The sequence below is a fragment of the Callorhinus ursinus genome, unplaced genomic scaffold (genome assembly GCF_003265705.2).
Source record: "Callorhinus ursinus isolate GAN/ISIS: 27379988/994484 unplaced genomic scaffold, GSC_fseal_2.0 scaffold8, whole genome shotgun sequence".
NCBI lineage: Eukaryota > Metazoa > Chordata > Mammalia > Carnivora > Otariidae > Callorhinus > Callorhinus ursinus.
In genome coordinates this window covers 47,986,844-48,006,484 of record NW_027397070.1, presented here as the reverse complement: position 1 = coordinate 48,006,484, position 19,641 = coordinate 47,986,844, and the positions used below count along the sequence as shown (strand labels likewise).

Genomic DNA, 19,641 nt, shown 5'->3' with positions numbered 1-19,641 from the left:
CTTTGGTCACACGAGGGTCATCTGCCTGGATGATCTGCTTACTTGGGCACACTGATATAGGTGAAATTTCAGGTGAGGTTCCCCCTTCTAGAAGGGTCATGGGACAAGCCCCTTGCTGGTGTGGTGAAGAATAGACACTTCCTGATCCCCATTTTTTTTGAAAATAAAGTTGAATTTCCTCTTCATGTCAGATCTGATCCTTGATCCTCTCCAAGTTAGCAGAAACTGAGGATGGGCAGTACCCAAGCTGTTGAAGTCAAAGCCTATTTAATACGTAGGACCTCAAACATGCCCACGAGGGGCCTGCCATTGGAAGACAAACTCCAAGAGGGAACAGTCCACGTGTTTGTCTTATTCACCATTATTCCCCAAGTGCTGCCATGGTGCCTGACACATAGTAAGACCTTCCTGAGTACGAACTGACTGACTTATTGAATGAATGAACGAACGAATGAATGAATGAATGAGTGCATGAATGTGTGATGCCTAAGACACCCACCTTAGTGCTTTGGACTAGGACACTCACTCCTAGCATGTCCGTTTTCTGAGGGTGTCCCTAGGAAGGTAGAGAATTGGGGCTGGGGCTTCAGGTTCCAGAGAAGTCCCAGGCCATGACTGGGGTGGTAGCTGCTTCAGTGCACAGTCACCACCAGGCTCCTTGTTAGGGGAAAACCTTTCACTTCTGAGGTAAACTGGGGACTTCCCTTCATTATTTGCTTTCTCCTCAAATTCTCCAGCTGACCCTCCCTGACTTCTGGCAGAAGCCACACGTGGCTGTGGCCTTTCCTAGAGGCACAGCGTCTAGTCTGCTGCGTGCACTCAGCGAATGGGTTGAACCAAGCCACTTCTCCTGGAAGGCACCCTCCTTAGAAAGCGAGGTGGCGCCTCGGTGTTTACTTTCTCCCTCCAGGCCGATCTCTGAATTACTCCAGGGTTTCAGTCACAATTCTTTCAACTGAACGAAGCCTTGGTGTCTGCTCCCTGGAAGTGGCCCTGGGAGTCTGTGGGGGACCAGCTGATAGCCCGTGGGCATCCCTCGGATCACACAGGCCTCCCTTGAAATGCTGGTCATCATCTTGGGAGAACACAGCCCTTTGTTTTCGGGAGCTTCTGGGGCCAGACCCCCTGGACCACTGGGAGCACAGGGGCACATAGACACATTTCCCTGGCAGTTAAAGCACAGACTTTGGACCGGGACTCCCTGGGTTGGAATCCTGTCCCTTCCACTGATTATTAGGAAACCAGTAAAATCCCTTAACTTCTCTATGCTGCAGTTTGCCCAGCTACAATGTGGAGATTCTAAGGGTTTACCTCCTAAGATTGTCAGGAGGATAAAATGACTCCATGTAAAGCAATGCTCAGAACAGTGCCTGGCACTGAAGAGTTCTAATAAATGCTCCAGGGAGCGTCACCAGCCCCTGTGCATGCCCCTGCACTCATTCCGAGGTGTGCCACCCCCTCCCCCCACTGCCCACCTTAGCCACATTACTGGAGCTTGCTTTGGTTCCTCCCCCAAAGCTAGAGCCTCCTGGCCTCAAGATTCAATGACTATTTGTGAGCGCCCACTCTGTGCCAGGTGCTTCACACGGGCTTCCTGGTTACATCAGTACCGTCGACCCATGGGGAGGATTCTCATTCCTCTGTGTCAGTTTGCTAGGACTGCCATAACATAAATACCAAGAACTGGGTGGCTTAGAACAACAAATTTATTTTCTCTCCCTTCCAGAAACTAGAAGCCCAAGACATGGGCAGGGTTCATTCCATCTGAGTGAATGAGGGAGACTCTGTTCCAGGCCGCTCTCCTAGTTTTGGGTGAGTTTTCTCCTAGTTTTGGCTTATAGAGGCATCACCCCAATCTCTGCCCTTCAACTTCACATGGCGTTCGCCCTGTGTGTATCTTTGTGTCCAAATTTCAGTCTTATTGGATTAGGGCTAATACCCTAATGTCCTCTTTTTAAGCTGATCGTCTGCAAAGACCCTATTTCCAAGTAAGTTCACATTCACAGGCACTGGGGCTTAGGATTTTGATATCCTTTGGTGGGGGGGAGTACACAAGTGACCCATGACACCCCTTCTACAGAGGAGGCAACGGAAAGTTCAGGAGGTCTTGCACTCAGTCTGAGACACAGCTGAGTGTCGCACGGGAAAGAAGGCCTGGGTAGGTGAGAAGCCCTGACAGTCCCTTCCCTGCCATAGGGACACCGGCTCCCGCTTGGCTTGTGGCGGCGTCATTAGTCCCGCACAGCAAGGTGACTTTACACTGTTTACAAGGGCCCCTGAAGGTACAGCCGTCCCTGCCCCCACCAGCTTATCAACTCATTTACCTTTCAGAGTTCCCTACCAGATTGCAACCAGAAGGGGTGGGCAGGGACCCGCACACAGCCCAGGAAGGGCCTGCATTCGTTTTATCTGGAAAGAAGAATCTATCTGCTTGGGCAGAGAACTAAATACAACACATCGGGGCCACTAGGCCATTAATCATCTTCTGCCAGATGACTCGGGAGACCTGAGAGTGGCCATCGTGGGCACTGGCTCCACACACAAGGGCCAGCTGGAGTCAGGGACACTCCTGGCTCTTCCCTCTGGAGGGCATTCTATAGGGATTGGGGAGCAGGGGTAACACAGCTCAAAGGTGGTGACCTCTTGCTTGGGAAGAGGAACTGGGAGAGGCAGGCCGACCCCATCCTAGGTGGTTGGGCCCAAAAGCAGGTGTCCCCACTGAAGCAAACACCACCCTCCCCCCAACCAGGCACGCACTGGGACTGCCAGCTCCTGCAGAGTGACACATGCTCAACCCACCCCACCCGCACCCCCACGGGAGGAGGAGCCTCTACTCTTCTTAGACGAAGGAAGGGTGCCCGAACAGGGGAATAACAGGAGGCCTCAGGTGGGGCCAAGTCAACAAATCAAAAGCCCCAGACCCCCAAGCCTGATTTCTTCCATCCCTTTACCCCAGAGACCCCACGTACTGCCCAACCAGCCTACACAGGGCCTCATAAACCAACTGTTCCTACTAGCTGCACCCCTAGCTCTCTTGCTTGCCCACTCTCTCCCCGACTTTCTACTCATTCTCCATGGTCCAGCTCGAGCGTGATGTCCTTCCCGTGTGTTCCCTGCCCACAGCGGCCCTGACTGCAGGGCTCCCCCGCTGCCCACAGAACAACTCATCTGAGCCACCTACAATGTCCCATTTTGCCTCGAGTCGTGTGCCCACTTCTCCTGTGCGCTTGCCTCATGCTACAACAAGGCAGTCACAGTGGAGATAAGTCCCGCTGTACTGAGCACCCACCATGTGCCGGAGTCTCTATAAGGCCCCTGATCTACATTGCCTTATTTAATCCTTACAGCTACCCTCACGGGCAAGGATTCCTTTTCCCCATTCATCATCCAGGAAGCCGGCAGTCAGAGAGAGGTGAAGTGACTTGCCCAAGACCGGGCAGTGGGACAGCAGTGGAGTCAGGATTTGGACCCACATCTGCCTGAGTTGAAAGCCTGTGCTCTTACTCGCTATTTAACCATCTCTGCTATGACACCACCCCCGAACTCTCATGGCTCTCTAGGTTTCATGGCATAAAATCCAGTGCCTTGCTCTAGCTTATATTTAAGAAATCTACTCTAGCCTATATTCCTGGTCACCCCTCTCACCATTCCCTGCCATGTGGAGCCTTTTCCTTGGCGACACTGCAATCTCTTTCATATCCCTGCCATACCATTTGGACATCATGACCCAATTCCATTGTCACCTGCTCTAAAGCCTTTCCCTACTTCAGCCACACCTTCCCCCGTGCTCTTCAGAACAGTGTGACACACTCTGCGATGGCACCTGTCACACAGTACTCTGAATGTTGGCTCACATAGTGGTCTCTATCCCTGGGATGTCGCTTCTGGAGGATGAGGACGTGTGCTTTTTTCATGTTTTTGTGACCCTCCATCCCACTACCAACCGATGCCTATCCTGGCATGTATTAGGTGACCATAAGTGTTCATCAGTGAATGACTGAAAGCTAACAAATTAGGAAATATAAAGTAAGAGGGTGAAGAGCGAGGTAAGAGATGAGTATAGGATGACTGAGAAGCAGTCCACAGGGCTGCTGGTTAAGAAGACTGTGCACCATACAACTCCAGAAGGCACGGTTCATGTGGCGGTCCCCAGGACCTCCCTAGAAACATGCAGATGACAATCGTGTGGGCGTATGAAGGCATAGGCCCTCTTCCAACCATTTACTATGAGCTGGACGGGACTTGGGAGAAGGGAACATAGATGAGAAGTATGGAAGAGGTGCTTAAGTACATTTGGCACATATTATCAGTTGTCTACCCTACAGTCTTTACGCACTGCATTTCCTGGGCCTGTTACAAGCTGTAGAGGCTGAAAACGCCCACTTGTCTCCCAGCCTTCTTTACAGCTAGAGGTTGTTGCCATGTGTCCCAGTCAGACAGTGAGACTTAAGGGGCAGTCTTTCGGGAGAGAAGGGTATTTGGGCAAGGTTGTCCTCCATGACAGAGAGAGAGAGAGAGAGAGAGAGAGAGATGCGGAAAGAGCTGCAGAAACCACACGGTAACTATGAGAAAAAAAGTGTGGAGGAGAAAAGCCAGTTATGCAGAGGATGGCGGAGCACCAGAAGGGAAGAGGCATGGGTCCTTGATGGCATTGGTGGGCTGCTGAAGTAAAACCAACCCTGCAACCGCACACGTCTTGTACTAGGGGATGATGCGTGTGTTTACTGCTTAAATCACTATTAGTTATGTTTCCATTACTAACATCCCAAGGCATGCTAACTCACGTATTAGAGGGTGGGGGTCGTGCCAAATACGGCAATGCAAGCTGGGAGCCAGCCAACTAATGTAAATCCATAGAAAAGCCCTGAGACCTCGCAGGTTAAGAGTGTCTAAGTGCGAACATTGGTAGAATAATGTCAATGGTGTGAACTCTCTTTCATATTTTGGTTATTCCATTTCTCCTTCTTACATATGATAAGTTGGCACTATCTCCCCTTTGCTATATAATCCAAGCCCTGACCCCCATCAAAAAGAGTTTTAGTCTTTGCGACAGGAAAAAAAAAAAAAATCCCCTGCATATTTTTGTAGCACTTTACAAAGTGATTTTCCATTGGTTAAGTCACAATAGCCCCAGACAGACGGGACAGGGGTGAAGAAACCAGCCAAGGGATAGGTGACAACAACAGAGATCACCCTCTTTCTCTAAATCAGTTGAGCCGCGTGAGTGAGTTTCTTGGAGTGCTCCTTGTGCACCTGAGCACTTACTATGTGCCCTCTTCTAAACACTCTGTATGTGTTAAGTCATCCAATTTTCACAGCAACCCTATGAAGTGGAGATTACATTTCTCATCCCTGTTCTACAGATACAGAAACTGAGGCAGAGGGAGTCCTATAATATTCCCCCCTTGAAAGAGGCAGAGCTGGGATATGAACCAAGTCAGTCCCACTCCAGACCTACACTCCCCCCAACGATGATGCACAATGATGGTGGCAACTCCCTCCTAAAAGAAAAGAAAGTGGTTCGATGTTTATTAATCCGTGTTCCTCCAGGAAGAACCTAGAACTTTGGGAGAAGCTAAGCAGCCCGGCATCTTGGCTGGCCTTTATAGAAGGGTTCTGCAGTCCTTCTGTTGGATAACTCCAAGACCTAAACTTTTCTAATTGGGCTTTCTTCCCAGGGCTAACACCCGCAGGGTGGGGGTGAGGGGTGGGGTCACCATCGACGCCATGAGGACTACATAAGGTTTACTTAATAAATAATCTGGAACTCCATAATCTTTCCCCATAGATTGCTTGGTATTTGCCTTCAGTAGATTTAGGAGTAATTAAATTACTGCGCAACCAGCTCTCCAGTCTTAGGAAAAGACACGAAGTAAAGTAAAGCCTTACTGATTCAGACAGATAGGGGGAGGGGTGGGAGAAAACCAGAGAGAACTGTGGCTTTCCTTTCAGAAGACCCACATTTTTTACATTTCTAGTACTTATAGTAAATCACCCGAAACATTAATAGCAGCCAAATGGAGTTCTTGCTGAGTTTGTGTGAATGAATAAATAAAACTAATTTTAATTAGCACATTCCTTGTATACAAATATCTTCTATTAATACTCTTTTGAGAGCTTGTTGTTTGAAGGTTAAACATTCATTCATTCGTCCAACAAGCATCATGGAGAATCATTATGGAGAATCTACAATGTGCTGCTGTGTGCTCTGTGCTAGAAGCTAACGATGAAGAGATAAACAAGAATCGGAGGATGCCTTGGAAGAATCTATATATGCAAACAAAGTATGAATGTGCTAAGATTTATTAGAAATACATAAGCAAAGTACTGAGCCACCACAATCAGGAACAACTGACTCTCTCTAAGAGGTAAAGGAAAGCTTCCCTGGGGAGGTGATATTTAAGCTGGGTTTTGAAGGATGAATAAGAGTCTGACTGGAAGAGAAAAGGGGAAAGGCAAGGATGGCCACGAGACAAGGGCCACAGAGTCCCCTGATGATGCTCCAAAGTGGCTACTTATCATTCATCTGAGCTATGGTTCATGTGTTACAAACTATGAATTGTTGGAGTAGAAGTTTTCCATTAGATGATTTCATGCAGAAAACATTTTTAATACAGAAAAGTAAGTGCAAAAGGTAGTAAGTACCCATGTACTTGCCACCAAAACAAACAAGTGGCACCCTTATGTCATTAGGTATAGATTTTTTTTTTTAAAGAAACAAAATTTTGCATCAGGACATTGACACTGTTCATCATGTGATCTGTCACCTCCTCCGATGGTGCTTTCCCTGGCTGCCCTTCCCAGAGCAGATCCCTCTCTTTCCTCTCTGTCAGGGGCCTCTGATTATTTCCCTTATAAAATCTTCCACAGTTTGAGGTCACCTTGTTGATTTGTTGATTCATCCCCCACTGTAATGTCATCTTTGTAAAAGAGATGCCTGGGATGTCTTAATTATCATGGACCCCTCTGTCCCCGACATATATGAGGCGCCCAGTACGTATTTGTAGAAGAAATGGGGGACGCAGAAGGGGGGAAGGGAAAGAGGGAGAGCTTATAGGTTAGTATGAACTTTTCTAAGGAAATGAAAATAGTCTTCAACTGAAGGGATCTCAATAGAGGAAGGGACAGCGATTTGGTTTAATTCTGCAAATACTCTCTGAGCATCTCCAAAGTACGAGACTCTGCAGGAGGCACAGGACAAGTCCTGCCCCCAGGGATCTTACTCTCAAGGAATACCCCGTGCTACTAAGAGCTGGCCCTGGGGTGAGGGCAGTTTGGGGTGTGTCCGAGGGATTGGGGAGGTCTAGCCCTCGTCAGGCCCCTGTGGCAAGAGACAAGGTTGTCAAAGCTCCTGTCAATCAAAGTGGAACAGAGGTGGCTAAGCTGGTGACAGGTCTGCAGTGGGACTGGAACTGTAACCAAGGAGACCAAGCAAGGTGAAAGTGTTATGGGCAAATAAAAGAAATTGACATTCAGGAAAGGTGACAAGTTACACATTAAACCATGGAATGGGAGAGGGCCAAACCTCCCCCACAGCATATCCTCAAAGATCTGCCTTTGTGCTCAGCACGGAGAAGAAAGTCTCTCCCTTTTGGACATTATTAACATTTCCCTTCCTGGTACTACTGGGGATGAGCCTTTGGGCAGAGATGTGAGGACTTGGTAGCAAGTGACTCAGAAAGAGGAGCCAACCCTGGCTCATCATCCTGACTAACTGCCCTTCCCTGCCAAGCCCACTGATACCATTCACTGAGCAAATGTTTATTGAGCAGCTACTATAAGCCAGGCATTGGGCTAAGGACCAGAGATACAGAGATGAACAAGCCCTCCTAAGAAGGCAAACACAGAAAGGCAAAATATAATACAACATAGCAGAGGTAGGACCAAGCGCCTTGGATGCTCAGAGGACTCCAGTGAAGTTGTGGAAAGAGAGTTTATGAGGAGATGGGCTATTTGAGCCAGGCTTTGAAGCCTGAAGAGGAGGTTAAGCCTGAAGAGGAGGGTGCAGGCAGAGAGGCAGGCAAGAGTTGTTTTCGAGGTAGACAAACAAAAAGCATAAGAGGCCCTGGCAAGCCTGGAGAAGTGGGGAGGGGGAAGGAAGCGTGGCAGGAGCTAGTCCCTGTGCCTAGAGTGTTAGAACTTGCCTGGCAGGCTCCTTCTTGACATTCAGACCTTAGCTTCATGGTCACCTCCTCTGAGAGGCCTTCCCTGGACACCCATCGGTCACAGTGTCTGTAACTTACCTTAAAAGACCCCAGCTTGTAAGTGTGATATTATGTGTGTGTGTGGCTTGGTTAAGCCATAAGCCAGGGGCTGCTAGCATTTCAATCAAGGATCCACAGTGCAGGGTGAGGCTTGGTAATTAGCCAGGAGGCCCGTGTCTGGCGCGTCTGGTATTTGTGTCTAGATCAGTGAACAACACTTGGCTAAGTAGCCTAGCAAATGGATTTCTGAGTGGATTTTTACTGGTAAATCAGAGGTGAGTTCTGTGAAGTTTTCAAGATCTATGTGAGATGGTGCTGTGTAGGTGCCCCACCCCAAGATCCCTCTGCCCATCTGGGTTCAATTGCTTCTGAGATGGTCAGTATCCAACAGCTTGGCCACCTCCCACCTCAGGCATCCATCTTTTCCTTCTTTCTGCCTGACTCTTTTCTCTGCCACCACTGGAGCTTGCTCTGCTAAAAACAGGTCTAACCAGGAGAGCTAATTCCCCCAGGGCAATCTTCAACTGAGAGGAGATAGGAGTCAAGTTTGTCCAGAGACTGGACAAATACCCGAGTCTCCCAGTCCTTTGGTGGAAAGATTCCGCAGTTTGCTTCACATGGTGTCTCAGAGGGTCCCTGGATGCCTTAAGGCACAGCCTCTTATAGCAATAACTCTCCTTAGCAAACTTTTTGATGTCTCCCTTTGTTGTCTTTTTTATTTTCTGTTTCATTTTCCCTACTCCCTCACTTGTACTTCCTGAAATCATCCCTGAAATAACATAGTGATACCCATGGTCTTGTCTCAGGGTGTGCTTATGGGGGATCCCAAGGTAAGACAATAGATGGGCCAGCTAAAATGTGTTGGAAACACTCTCCCACCCTTTGTATGCACAGAGTATAAGAAACCAATGGAGTCCATAAGCTTTACCCACTGGTGTCACTCTAAGCCAGTTCCCAAGTGGTGCTATCATCAGCCAGCTGTAAATTCTGGAAGATTCTGGTTGCTGGTGGGCTATCAGGGTAGTAAGAATCCTGCTTCTGGAATCTTGGTGTTTGTTGGAGCACTTAAAAGGACAGAGAGCTGGGATATCCTTGAGCCTGCAGAACAAGTGTAGGAACTGGTTTTGTGCTTGCCTCTTGGAGAAGTTAAGTTGATGAATATCTCTATGAGGGCATAACTTAGTCTGCAGTTGCATCTCTTATAACATCATTGTGAAATCACGGGGGGGGGGCGGGTAGGGTAGCTAATACTCATCCTCCTTGAACTTCTTTAGCAGTCCCATTGTCAACCAGAAAGAGCCTAAGAGTTGTCATTGACCAAATCGGCTATTCCAGTTTACAATACTACCTAAAGTAGCCTTCCACTAGCATTCATATAATCTTACTTTAATCCCCAAATGGTACTTATTATTTTTTAAGAATTATTCTTTTTTTTTTAAGATTCTATTTATTTATTTGACAGAGAGAGCGAGACAGCAAGAGAGGGAACACAAGCAGGGGGAGTGGGAGAGGGAGAAGCAGGCTTCCCGCTGAGCAGGGAGCCCGACGCAGGGCTCCATCCCAGGACCCTGGGATCATGACCTGAGCCGAAGGCAGACGCTTAACGACTGAGCCACGCAGGTGCCCTAAAAAATATTCTTTTTATTTATCTATCTCCATATCCTCTCCAACCCCATCCCTTACTGAAAGGTAAGCTCCATAGCCTGTTTATCTCTGTCTCCCCCAGCACGCACAAAAATGCCTAGCACTTAGTAATACAACAGTGCCTGGCTCAACAAGTGTTCTGTTAAATGTTGAAGAGTGACAGCAGGTACAACTGAGGACAAATAATGGGGAAATTTATAGTCTTAAGCAGGGAGTTCACACGTTACCCTTTGAGCCTGTCTGTGATTCTTAGGCTGTCGAAGTCATGGACACATCTGAGAATCTGAACAAAGCTATGAGCCACTGCCTTCTCCAGAAAAAATCCACACCTAATGATACACATAAAATTATACCCGTGATTCCAGGGAATGTATAGACCCCAGTTTCAAAATTCCTGCTTCTAGACATATGCAAGCCAGAAAAAGCTTTCAAACAGATATGTGACAAATCCAGCTTTGTGTTTTAAGATGATAACTCTCATGGTCATACAATGATGGAGAAGGAGGGAGCAGGAGGCCAGGAGACCAGTAGAAGGCCTTGAAGTAGGCCCAAGAGGAAGAGGATGTGGGTATAGATTTAGGCAGTGCTAAGCAAATGGAGAGGGATGGGTATTTGGGGGAAGCATTTCTAAAATAGCAACTGTAAGATCTGATTATTGACCAGTTGATGGAGGTGGGAAAGGGAGAAGAGGCAAGGTAGCTGTGAGAGTTCTGGCCTGGGACCCTAGTAGATGATGACAACCTGAATCATGGCGGAGATGGTGCATCCCTCCTTGTGGTGAGGCCAAAGTGATAGCCTGACCTTCAAGGCTGGGTCCTAACCATAGACTTTGGTCTGCCCTTGGGCTGCCCTGCAGTTGAAACAGCCTGACCCAAAGGGCATGGGCAGGAGAGAAGAAACCTGCTTCCTCTGTTTCTGAAAGTGCTACTTTCCCTCCTTTTGCTGAATCTTTGCTGGAGGAGTCAACTCTCTAGTATGGAAATGCATTTGAAGTCTACAATGAACAGGTCAGAAACCTTAGCCTCTTCTTGGACATCTGTGGCCTAAAGCAGTCTTTGGCTCACACCGACCGCATAGCTATCGTTCAGCTGTGGGTGCAACTATGAGGCAGCCCCCGCGTGTGCACTGGATCCCGGTCCCTCTCACCCATTCAAACGTTGCTCCTGTGATTCTCCCCCTTCTTCTCCCACATCATCAATTTTTGCCCTCCACTGGACTATTTCAGCCAACATAGCAAACATGCTATTGTTTTTCCAATTTGAAAATGTTCTCTCTGATCTCTCTTCCCAATGCAGCTTCTGCCCCTCTCTGTCCTGCCTTATTGCAATGTTCCTTGAAAGAGTTGCCCATGCTTACTGTCTGTAATTCCTCTTTTGCTCATCTCTCTTGAACCCATATATAACAGACTTTCCTTCCTACCATGACACCAAAAGACCCTTATCATAATCACCAATGGCCTCTACATCATTAACGCCACCAGTCAGTTGGCCATCATTGTGTACTTGGACCCATCTGGAACACCCTTGATGTAGTTGTTCACTCCCTCCTGGACAGCACTCACTTCTCATTTTCCTGCTACATCTCTGGATGCTCCTTCCTAGTCCCTTTTGCTGGTTTCCCCACATTTCCTGGACTTCTAAATGTTGGGGAAGCCTGAAGATCAGTCCTGGTCCTCACCTTTTTTCTACCTATATCTCCCCTGAAGATATCCTCAGGTATCATAGCTTTAAATACTTGCTATGTGCTGATGCTTCCTAAATTTACACTTCCAGCCCAGCCCTCTCCCTTGGGTTTCGTATTTTTATTTCTAATCATCTGATTCTGCTTGAGTAGCTACTAAACATGTCCAATTATCGTGTTCAAAGTGGAGCTTCTAAAACCCCCTTCCTGCCTTTTTCATTCTTCCAACTGCTCAGGCCGAAAACCTTAGAGTATCCTTGAGTTCCTCTTTCTCACCCCATATCTGGTCCTTTGGGCTCCAACTTAGCACCTTCTTCTTTTACACGTTGATCCTTTCCTATCTAGATCATTGCCTTCTAACAAGTCTCCTTGCTTCTTCCATTGCCGTTCTTCTATCTATTCACCATACAGTAACTAGAGCAAACTTGGTAAATCCTAAGTCAGTCATGTCACTCTTATGTTTTAAGCCCTCCTACGGCTTCCCATCTTACTCAGAGTAAAAGCTAAAGTCCTTACAATGACCTCCGATGTCCTTCACAAATTGCCCCCAGTTCCCTCTCTGACTTCATCTTCTCCTGCCCTCTGATCACTCACCTGCTCCAGTGCACTCACCTCCTTCTTCTTCCTTAAACATAGTGGGTGTGCCCCTGCCTCATGACTTTGCATTTACTGTTCCATCCACCTAGAATGCTCTTCCTCTGGATATCTGCATGACCTGCTCTCTCATCTCCTTCATATCTTTATGAATATGTCACCTTCCCATTGAGACTTTAGCTGGATATCATATATAAAATTATAACTCTCTCCCCTAAACATTCTCTAGTCCTTTCTCCATGTAGTTTCCCTATCACTTTTCATTATTAAACATACTATATGTTTTACTTAATCATTTTGCCAATTTTCTATCTTCCCACCAAAATATAAGCATCACAAGTACAGTGATTTTTGCTCTTTGCTTACTGCTGTATCTCCAGTGCCAAGACAGTGCCTGAAATTATAAGTGGAACCTCAATAAATATTGTTCAGAAAATGTTTACATTCTAGTTCTAGATCAGAGCCTATATGATAGTTCTAGAGATCATAAAAAGAATATTTGCTACATTCTGCTTCTCTCTACAGTGAAGCGGCTTGTATCTGACCAATATACCCACAAAACCAAAAAGAAAATCTGGATAAAATACAAAATTCTGTTTGAGGGCACTAGAGAGTTTCAAAAATAGCCAGACATTGAGAGGATGCCTTGAAAACATCTTGACCTCCCCGTTAGAAATTTTGGAGGGCTATACTCTAAGAACATCAGGAATAGATCAAGACTTAAAAGGTCTCAGGCTAGCTTTGAGTAACCTTAGTCCCTAATTGGATTGAGGTGATCTGCCCTGCCCCTCCTGCCTCCTAGAGAATAGACTAAAACCTTTTTGCAGGAAGATAGCTTTTTCCAGAGCCTCTATGATTGTTCTTACACAAATCTGGTACTGAATAAAATTTCCTGACACACAGAGGAAGAGGACAAAGACCATAGAAACACATCCACAGACGAGCCAGATATTAGCATTATTAGACATGGACTTTAAAAGAAATGTGATAAAAATGTTCAAATAAATAATTGTCATGATGGAGAATTTCATCTGAGAATTGGAATGTATTAATAACATTGAATAACATTGACGATTCTACCACTGAAAAAATAATGTCAAATAAAAACTCAATAATACATAGATTTAACAGCATAATGGATGAAAATGAGGAGAGGATTATTTTACTGGAAGATAGGTTAGTAGGAAAAAAATCAGACTGAAACACAGAATGAAAAAAAAAAAAGGCAAAGAGACATGAGTATGGTGAAAAGTTCTGGGACTTGTAGTCCCAGAAGTTGAGAAGGGAGAGAATTATTTGAAGAAATAAAGACCTGGAATTTTCAAAATTGATGAATATCAAACCAAGTATTCAAGAAGCACTACAAACTCCAAGCAGGATAAATACAAATGAAATCACACCCAAGCTCATTCTACTCAAACTTCTGAAAATTAAAAACAAAGAGAACATCTTAAAAGCAGCCAGAGTAAAAACAGACATTACACTTCAAAGAGCCACAACAACTTTGACAGCTGACTTCTTAATATAAATGGTAGAAGCAAGAAGACAAGGAATGTCATCTTTAAAGTGTTTAGAGAATATAACAACCAACCTAGGATACTCATTGAAAATATACTTCAAGGTGAAGGCAGAATAAAGATGGTTTTAGGAATATAAGTATTTCATTGCAATCAGACCCACAGTAAAATACTTCAGGCAGCTCAAAAAGAAGGCAAAAATTCCCATATATAAACATGGAAATGAAGGAAAGAATTATGGAAAAAGGAAAGGGTATATATGTGGATAAATCTTTAAAAACTGACTATAAAAAACCACAGCTATGATAGAACAAGCAAACAAAAAATCAATGAGAATACAGAAGCTTTGCCAACGTGATTAACAAAATTGAACTAATTGACATGTATTGGACATTTTATCCAACAACTTCAGAATATACCGTTTTCTAAAGTACACATGAAATGTCTATAAAATTGATCATATGCTAAGTTATAAAAGCAACTCACAACAAATTCTAAAAGACTAAAATAAATCAGACTATTTTCTTTGATCACAGTGTAAGCCAGAAATCAATAACACAGATATAACTAGATAACCCCCACATGTTTAGAAATCAAGTACATTAAGTAAAACACTACTAAACAACGAATAAGTGGAAGAAGAAACTGCAATGGAAGTTAGAAAATATTGATAATTAAATGATAATAAAAATGTGGTAAATCAAAAATTATAAGGTGAATTTAAAACTGTTTAGAAGAAAATGTGTACCCCTAATTGTATATATTATAAATAAGAAAGACTGAAAGCAAATGACCTAAGAAGTCACCTCAAGATTTTAAAAATCAAGAGTGAATTAAGTCCTAACAAAGTAGAGGAATGAAATAATGGAGATGAGAGTAGAAATTCTTTAAACAGAAAATAAATGTGGATAAGAGAAAATCAACAAAGCCAAAAATTGGTTTTCAGAAAAGACTAATAAATTGATAAATCCTTAGCAAGATTTGTCCCATCCCCTGCAAATATATATATTTATTTGTCCTGTCCCCCGAAATATAAACGTATATTTCAGGAATAAAATGAGGAACACCATTATAAATCCTACAGACTTTAAAAAGAAGAGGGAAGATTATAATAACTTTGTGCTGATATATTAGAAAATGTAAATGAAAGGACAAATTCCTTTAAAAGTTAAAACTCAACAAAAAATGGAAAATCTGAATAATTCTCTTTATGTATTAAGGAATTTATATCTGTAATTTCCAGGCCCAAATGGTCTCATTGTTGAATGCTATCAAAGATTTAAGGAAGAAAAACCCCAGGGGCGCCGGGGTGGCTCAGTCGGTTGAGCCTCTGCCTTGGGCTCAGGTCATGATCCTGAGGTCCTGGGATTGAGCCCCATGTCAGGCTCTCTGCTCTGTGGGAGCCTGTTTCTCCCTCTCCCTGCCGCTCCCCCTGCTTGTGCTCTTTCTCCCGCTCTGTCAAATAAATAAATAAAATCTTAAAAAAAAAAAAACCAACCCTTAAAGAAATAAAACACCAATCTTACCTAAACTCTTCCTGGCTCAGCGGGGAGCCTGCTTCTCCCTCTTTGTCTGCCTCTTCCCCTGCTCATGCTCTCTCTTTCTCTCTGTATCTCTGTGTCTCAAATGAATAAATAAAATCTTTAAAAAAAACTATTAAAAATATAAGAGTCAATATTGTAGAGGTCAATTGTTCATGAAATGATCTCTATTTTCAGTGTAATTCCAATCAGATACCCAGCAGTTTTTAAAGAAATTGACAAGCTGATTCTAAAATTTTATGGAAATGCAAAGGCTCAATAAAAGTCAGTGTTGAAGTAGAAAAACCAAACTTGAGGAGCTATAAGCAGGTGTCAAGAATTTTGATAAATTTCAAGTAATTAAGACAGTATGCACACTTATAAGTAACAATGGGTCAAAGAAGAAATCTCAAAAGAAATATTTTTAAGATTTTGTTTATTTATTGAAAGAGAGAGAGAAAGAAAGAACATGAGTGGGGGGAGGGGCAAAGGGAGAGGGACAAGTAGATTCCTCACTGAGGGCAGAGCCCAATGTGAGACTCAATCCCAGGACCCTGAGATCATGACCTGAGCTGCAGTCAGACACTTAACTGATTGAGCCACCCAGATGTGCCTCCAAAGAAATTTTAAAATACTTTGAATGAAACAAAAATGAAGACACAACTTATCATAATTTGTGGGATAGAGTGAAAGTTCCTCTATCTAAGTTCCTCAGCAGGAAATTAATAGCACTGAATGCACATATTAGAAAAAAAAGAAACATTTAAAATCAATAATCTAAGTTTTCACTTTAGGAAGCTAGAAAAAGAAGAACAAATCAAATCCAGAGTGGGCTTAAGAAAAGAAATAATAAAATTTAGAGCAGAAATCAATGACATTGGAAACAGGAAATCGAGAGAAAATCAATGAAACCAAAAGCTGGTTCTCTGAAAAGATCAATAAAATCAATAAGCCTCTAGCCGAGCTAACTAAGAAAAGAGAGAGAGAGGGGACACAAATTACTAATATCATAAATGAAAAAGGATACATTACTACAGGTCCTATGGACATTAAAAGAATAATCAAGGAATACTATGGACAACTCTATGCTCAGAAATTTGATAACCTAGATGAAATGGACCAACTTCTAGAAAAACACAATCTGCCAAAATTTACACAATAAGAAATAGACAGTCTGAATAGGCCTATATCTATTAAGGAAAATTAATCAATAAATAACAACTTTCTAAAACAGAAAACACCAGGTCCAGATGAGTTCACTGGTGAATTTTACCAAACTTTTAAGGAAGAAATAACACCAATTCTCTAAAATCTCTTTCAGAAGACAGAAGCAGAGGGAATACACCCTAACTCAATCTATGAGGTCAACATCACCCTAATATCAAAATCAGACAAAAATATTACAAGAAAAAATATTGGTATTGGTACAAAGATAGAAAACTAGATCAATGGAACAGTACAGAGAAACAGACCCACACACATGGGGTTACTTGATTTATGATGATGTAACTTCCATGAAATAGCAGATGGTTGCCTTTTCAATATATGGGACTGTGTCAATTGGATATCCATTCACAGAGACCATTTCCAGATAACAACTAAACGTGAAAGGTAAAATAATAAAGCTTTTCCCGGAAAACAGGGGAATATCTTTATAGCCTTGGAGTAGGCAACATGTAAGGTAACATCTTCACAGGTTCCAGGATTAGGATGTGGACATCTTGGGGAGGCCATTATTCAACCCTCACCACAGTGTCTTTCAATGAACAAAAGTTTTTGTCTGTAATAGGGTTCTCCAGAGAGACAGAACCAATAGGAGATATATCTACATCTTTATGGAAAGAGATTTTTTATAAGGAATTGGCTCATGTGAGATTGGCTTATGGAAGATGACAAGTCCCAAGATCTGCAGGGTGAGTTGGCCAGCTGGAGATCCAGAAGAGCCAGGGGTATAGTTCCAGTCTGAAAGCTGGCAGGCTTGAGACTCAGGTAGAGCTGAGGTTTCAATTCAAGTCTGAAGGCAGGAGAAAGCCAATGTCCCAGCTCAGAGGCAATCAAGCAGGAGGAATCCCTTCTTTCTCAAGGGACCATCGGCCTTTATGTTCTATTCAGGCCTTCAACTGATTGGATGAGGCCCACCCATATTGGGGGGAGCAATCTGCTTTATGCAGTCTATCTGATTTAAGTGTTAATCTCATCCAGAAACCCCCTCATAGAAACGTGCAGAATAATGTTTGGCCAAATATCTGGGCACCCCATGGTCCAGTCAAGTTCACACATAAGATTAATCATCACAGGTCTACAGTCCATTTTCAGTTAATTTCTGTGTATGATGTGAGGTAAGAAGAATTGAGTTTTTAGTGTTTTGGGTTTGTTTTTTTTTTTTTTTCCCCAAATGGATATCCAGCCATTCCAGCATCATTTGTTGAAAATACTGTCCTTTCCCCATTGAAAAACTTGGCACCTTGGTAGAAAAATCAGTTACTATATATGTCTATGGGTCTACATATGAACTCTCCATTCTATTTCATTCATCAGTATGCCTATCCTTATGCCAGTATTTTATGCTGTGGCTTTTAAGTCTTGAAAGATGGTAGCATAACTCTTCCAACTTTGTTCTTTTTCAAAATTGTTTTGGTTTATTATGAGGCCTTTGCATTTTCATATAAGTTTTAGAATACATTGTCAATTTTGATTTTAAGTAAGACTACTGATATTTTGATTGGAATTTCATTAACTCTATAGATTGATCTGGGGGAAAACTGGCATCTTTGAGTTCTTCTTTATGGTAACATCCTGTTAATCTTAGGATTCTTGTTGTTGATGATATTTATAACAAATGATAAAAAAGAAAAAATAGCTATATTTATTGAACTCAGGCTTGTACAGATATTTTCGCTATATAATTTCACTTAATAATCCCAGAAATCCTATGAGACAGGTGTTATGACTCTTATCTTTTAACTTTATAGTTGAGAACTGAGAATCTGAGAGGTAAAGAAACTGGCCTGAAGATACAATGTTATCAAGTGGCAGAGTTAGGATATGAACCTACAACTTCTTGCCTCCGAAATCCATCCCTTTGCTTCAAAACCACTAAGGCTATTTTACATTATATTCCTCATTCCCTGCCATGTCCTGCCCTGACTTCAACTCCCACCTAACTGACTCCCTCGTTAACATTTACCGAGTCCCTACAATGTGTGCCTGGTACTGGGCTAGGTGATTTATGCACAGTATCTCATCTACTCCCTCAAAGAGATACCCAGTTGTACATCTCTATGTTCACTTGCATGGAAATATGTACCTTTTCCACAGGAGTCCCCATGACAAGGTGAGGTTCTGCCCACCATCCACGGTGCCCTGAAGGTAGAGACCAGCTGAGAGGGAGCTGCTGGACAGATCTACCTCCCCCACAGCAAGCCCCAGGCCTCTGGTGTTTCAGGAGCTTCTCACTCAGCTCACCGGTCTGCTTGCTCATGGTAGAAGAGGTTACAGATTTCCATCTCAGGGTGTATGATTTGATCCTTTTCTCAGACTCTCGACAAATAAGCAAACTTGCACAAACCAGCCAAGATGAATCGCAGAGGACCCATCTCTAAACATGGGAAACCAGCATTGCTATTTTTAGGTAACCCACTTGCTCTGCTATCTCACCGCTCTGTGGATAGATTCCTTCTGCTTGCACAGGACTCGCTTGGAGGAAGCAGGTTTCCTGTACACTCTTTCCTTCCCAGCCACTCTGGTGTGTCTCCCCATACCACCCTGCGGCATCCCCATGCCCAAGCCCTCAGGTCTCAGCCTGGTTCTCGAAAGTGTGAGATGGAAAGCAGATCACTTCCGATCTCCATTTGTAGCAGGAGCAACACCTTCTGTAGTCTTCACTTGTGTTTAATGTCAAAAGGGAAACTGGACTCATGCAGGGTAAAATGGCATCATGGGGGGCATATCATCTTTCTGCCATACTTAGCAGGGAATACTGGGGTGTGTGGTGCACTACTAAAAATTACGGAAACATTTAGAGGCAGGCTGGATGCCAGCCAGATAGAGCTGTTCAGGCACTTACTCCCTCATTCAGCAAATATTCATGGAATATTCATCATTAGGTCCCTGATACGCTATGAAGTGCAGGGGACACAAAGATGAGTAACACAGAGTCCTTGGCCTCAAGAAACTCACAAGCTAGTACACAAGCTACAAATAACTACTTTAACAGCAGGAGGAACAACAACAAAGAGCTTTGAGGAAAGAAACAACAGTGAAGAACAGGCCTCAGCAGGCAGGAGGCTTACCCAGAGCAGTGGGGCACCCTGTGGTCCAACTCTGCCTACCAGGAAGGGGTGGAGGGAGGGTGGTGGATCTGCCCAGGAGAAGGCATGGCCGTGGGCCCTTTCTCGCAGCTGCTGATTCACTGCCCTGTCTCTAATGAAGACAGACGTAAGGAAGAGGGCAAACTCCACACAGGCACAATGTAGATGGCTT

At 43.9% G+C, this 19,641-nt stretch overlaps 1 protein-coding gene across 3 annotated transcripts in view; it reads right to left on the bottom strand.

The window, feature by feature from the left end:
* Positions 1-19,641, bottom strand: part of ESRRB (estrogen related receptor beta) — a 194,972-nt gene that overhangs the window by 170,575 nt on the left and 4,756 nt on the right. The window lies entirely within an intron of this gene.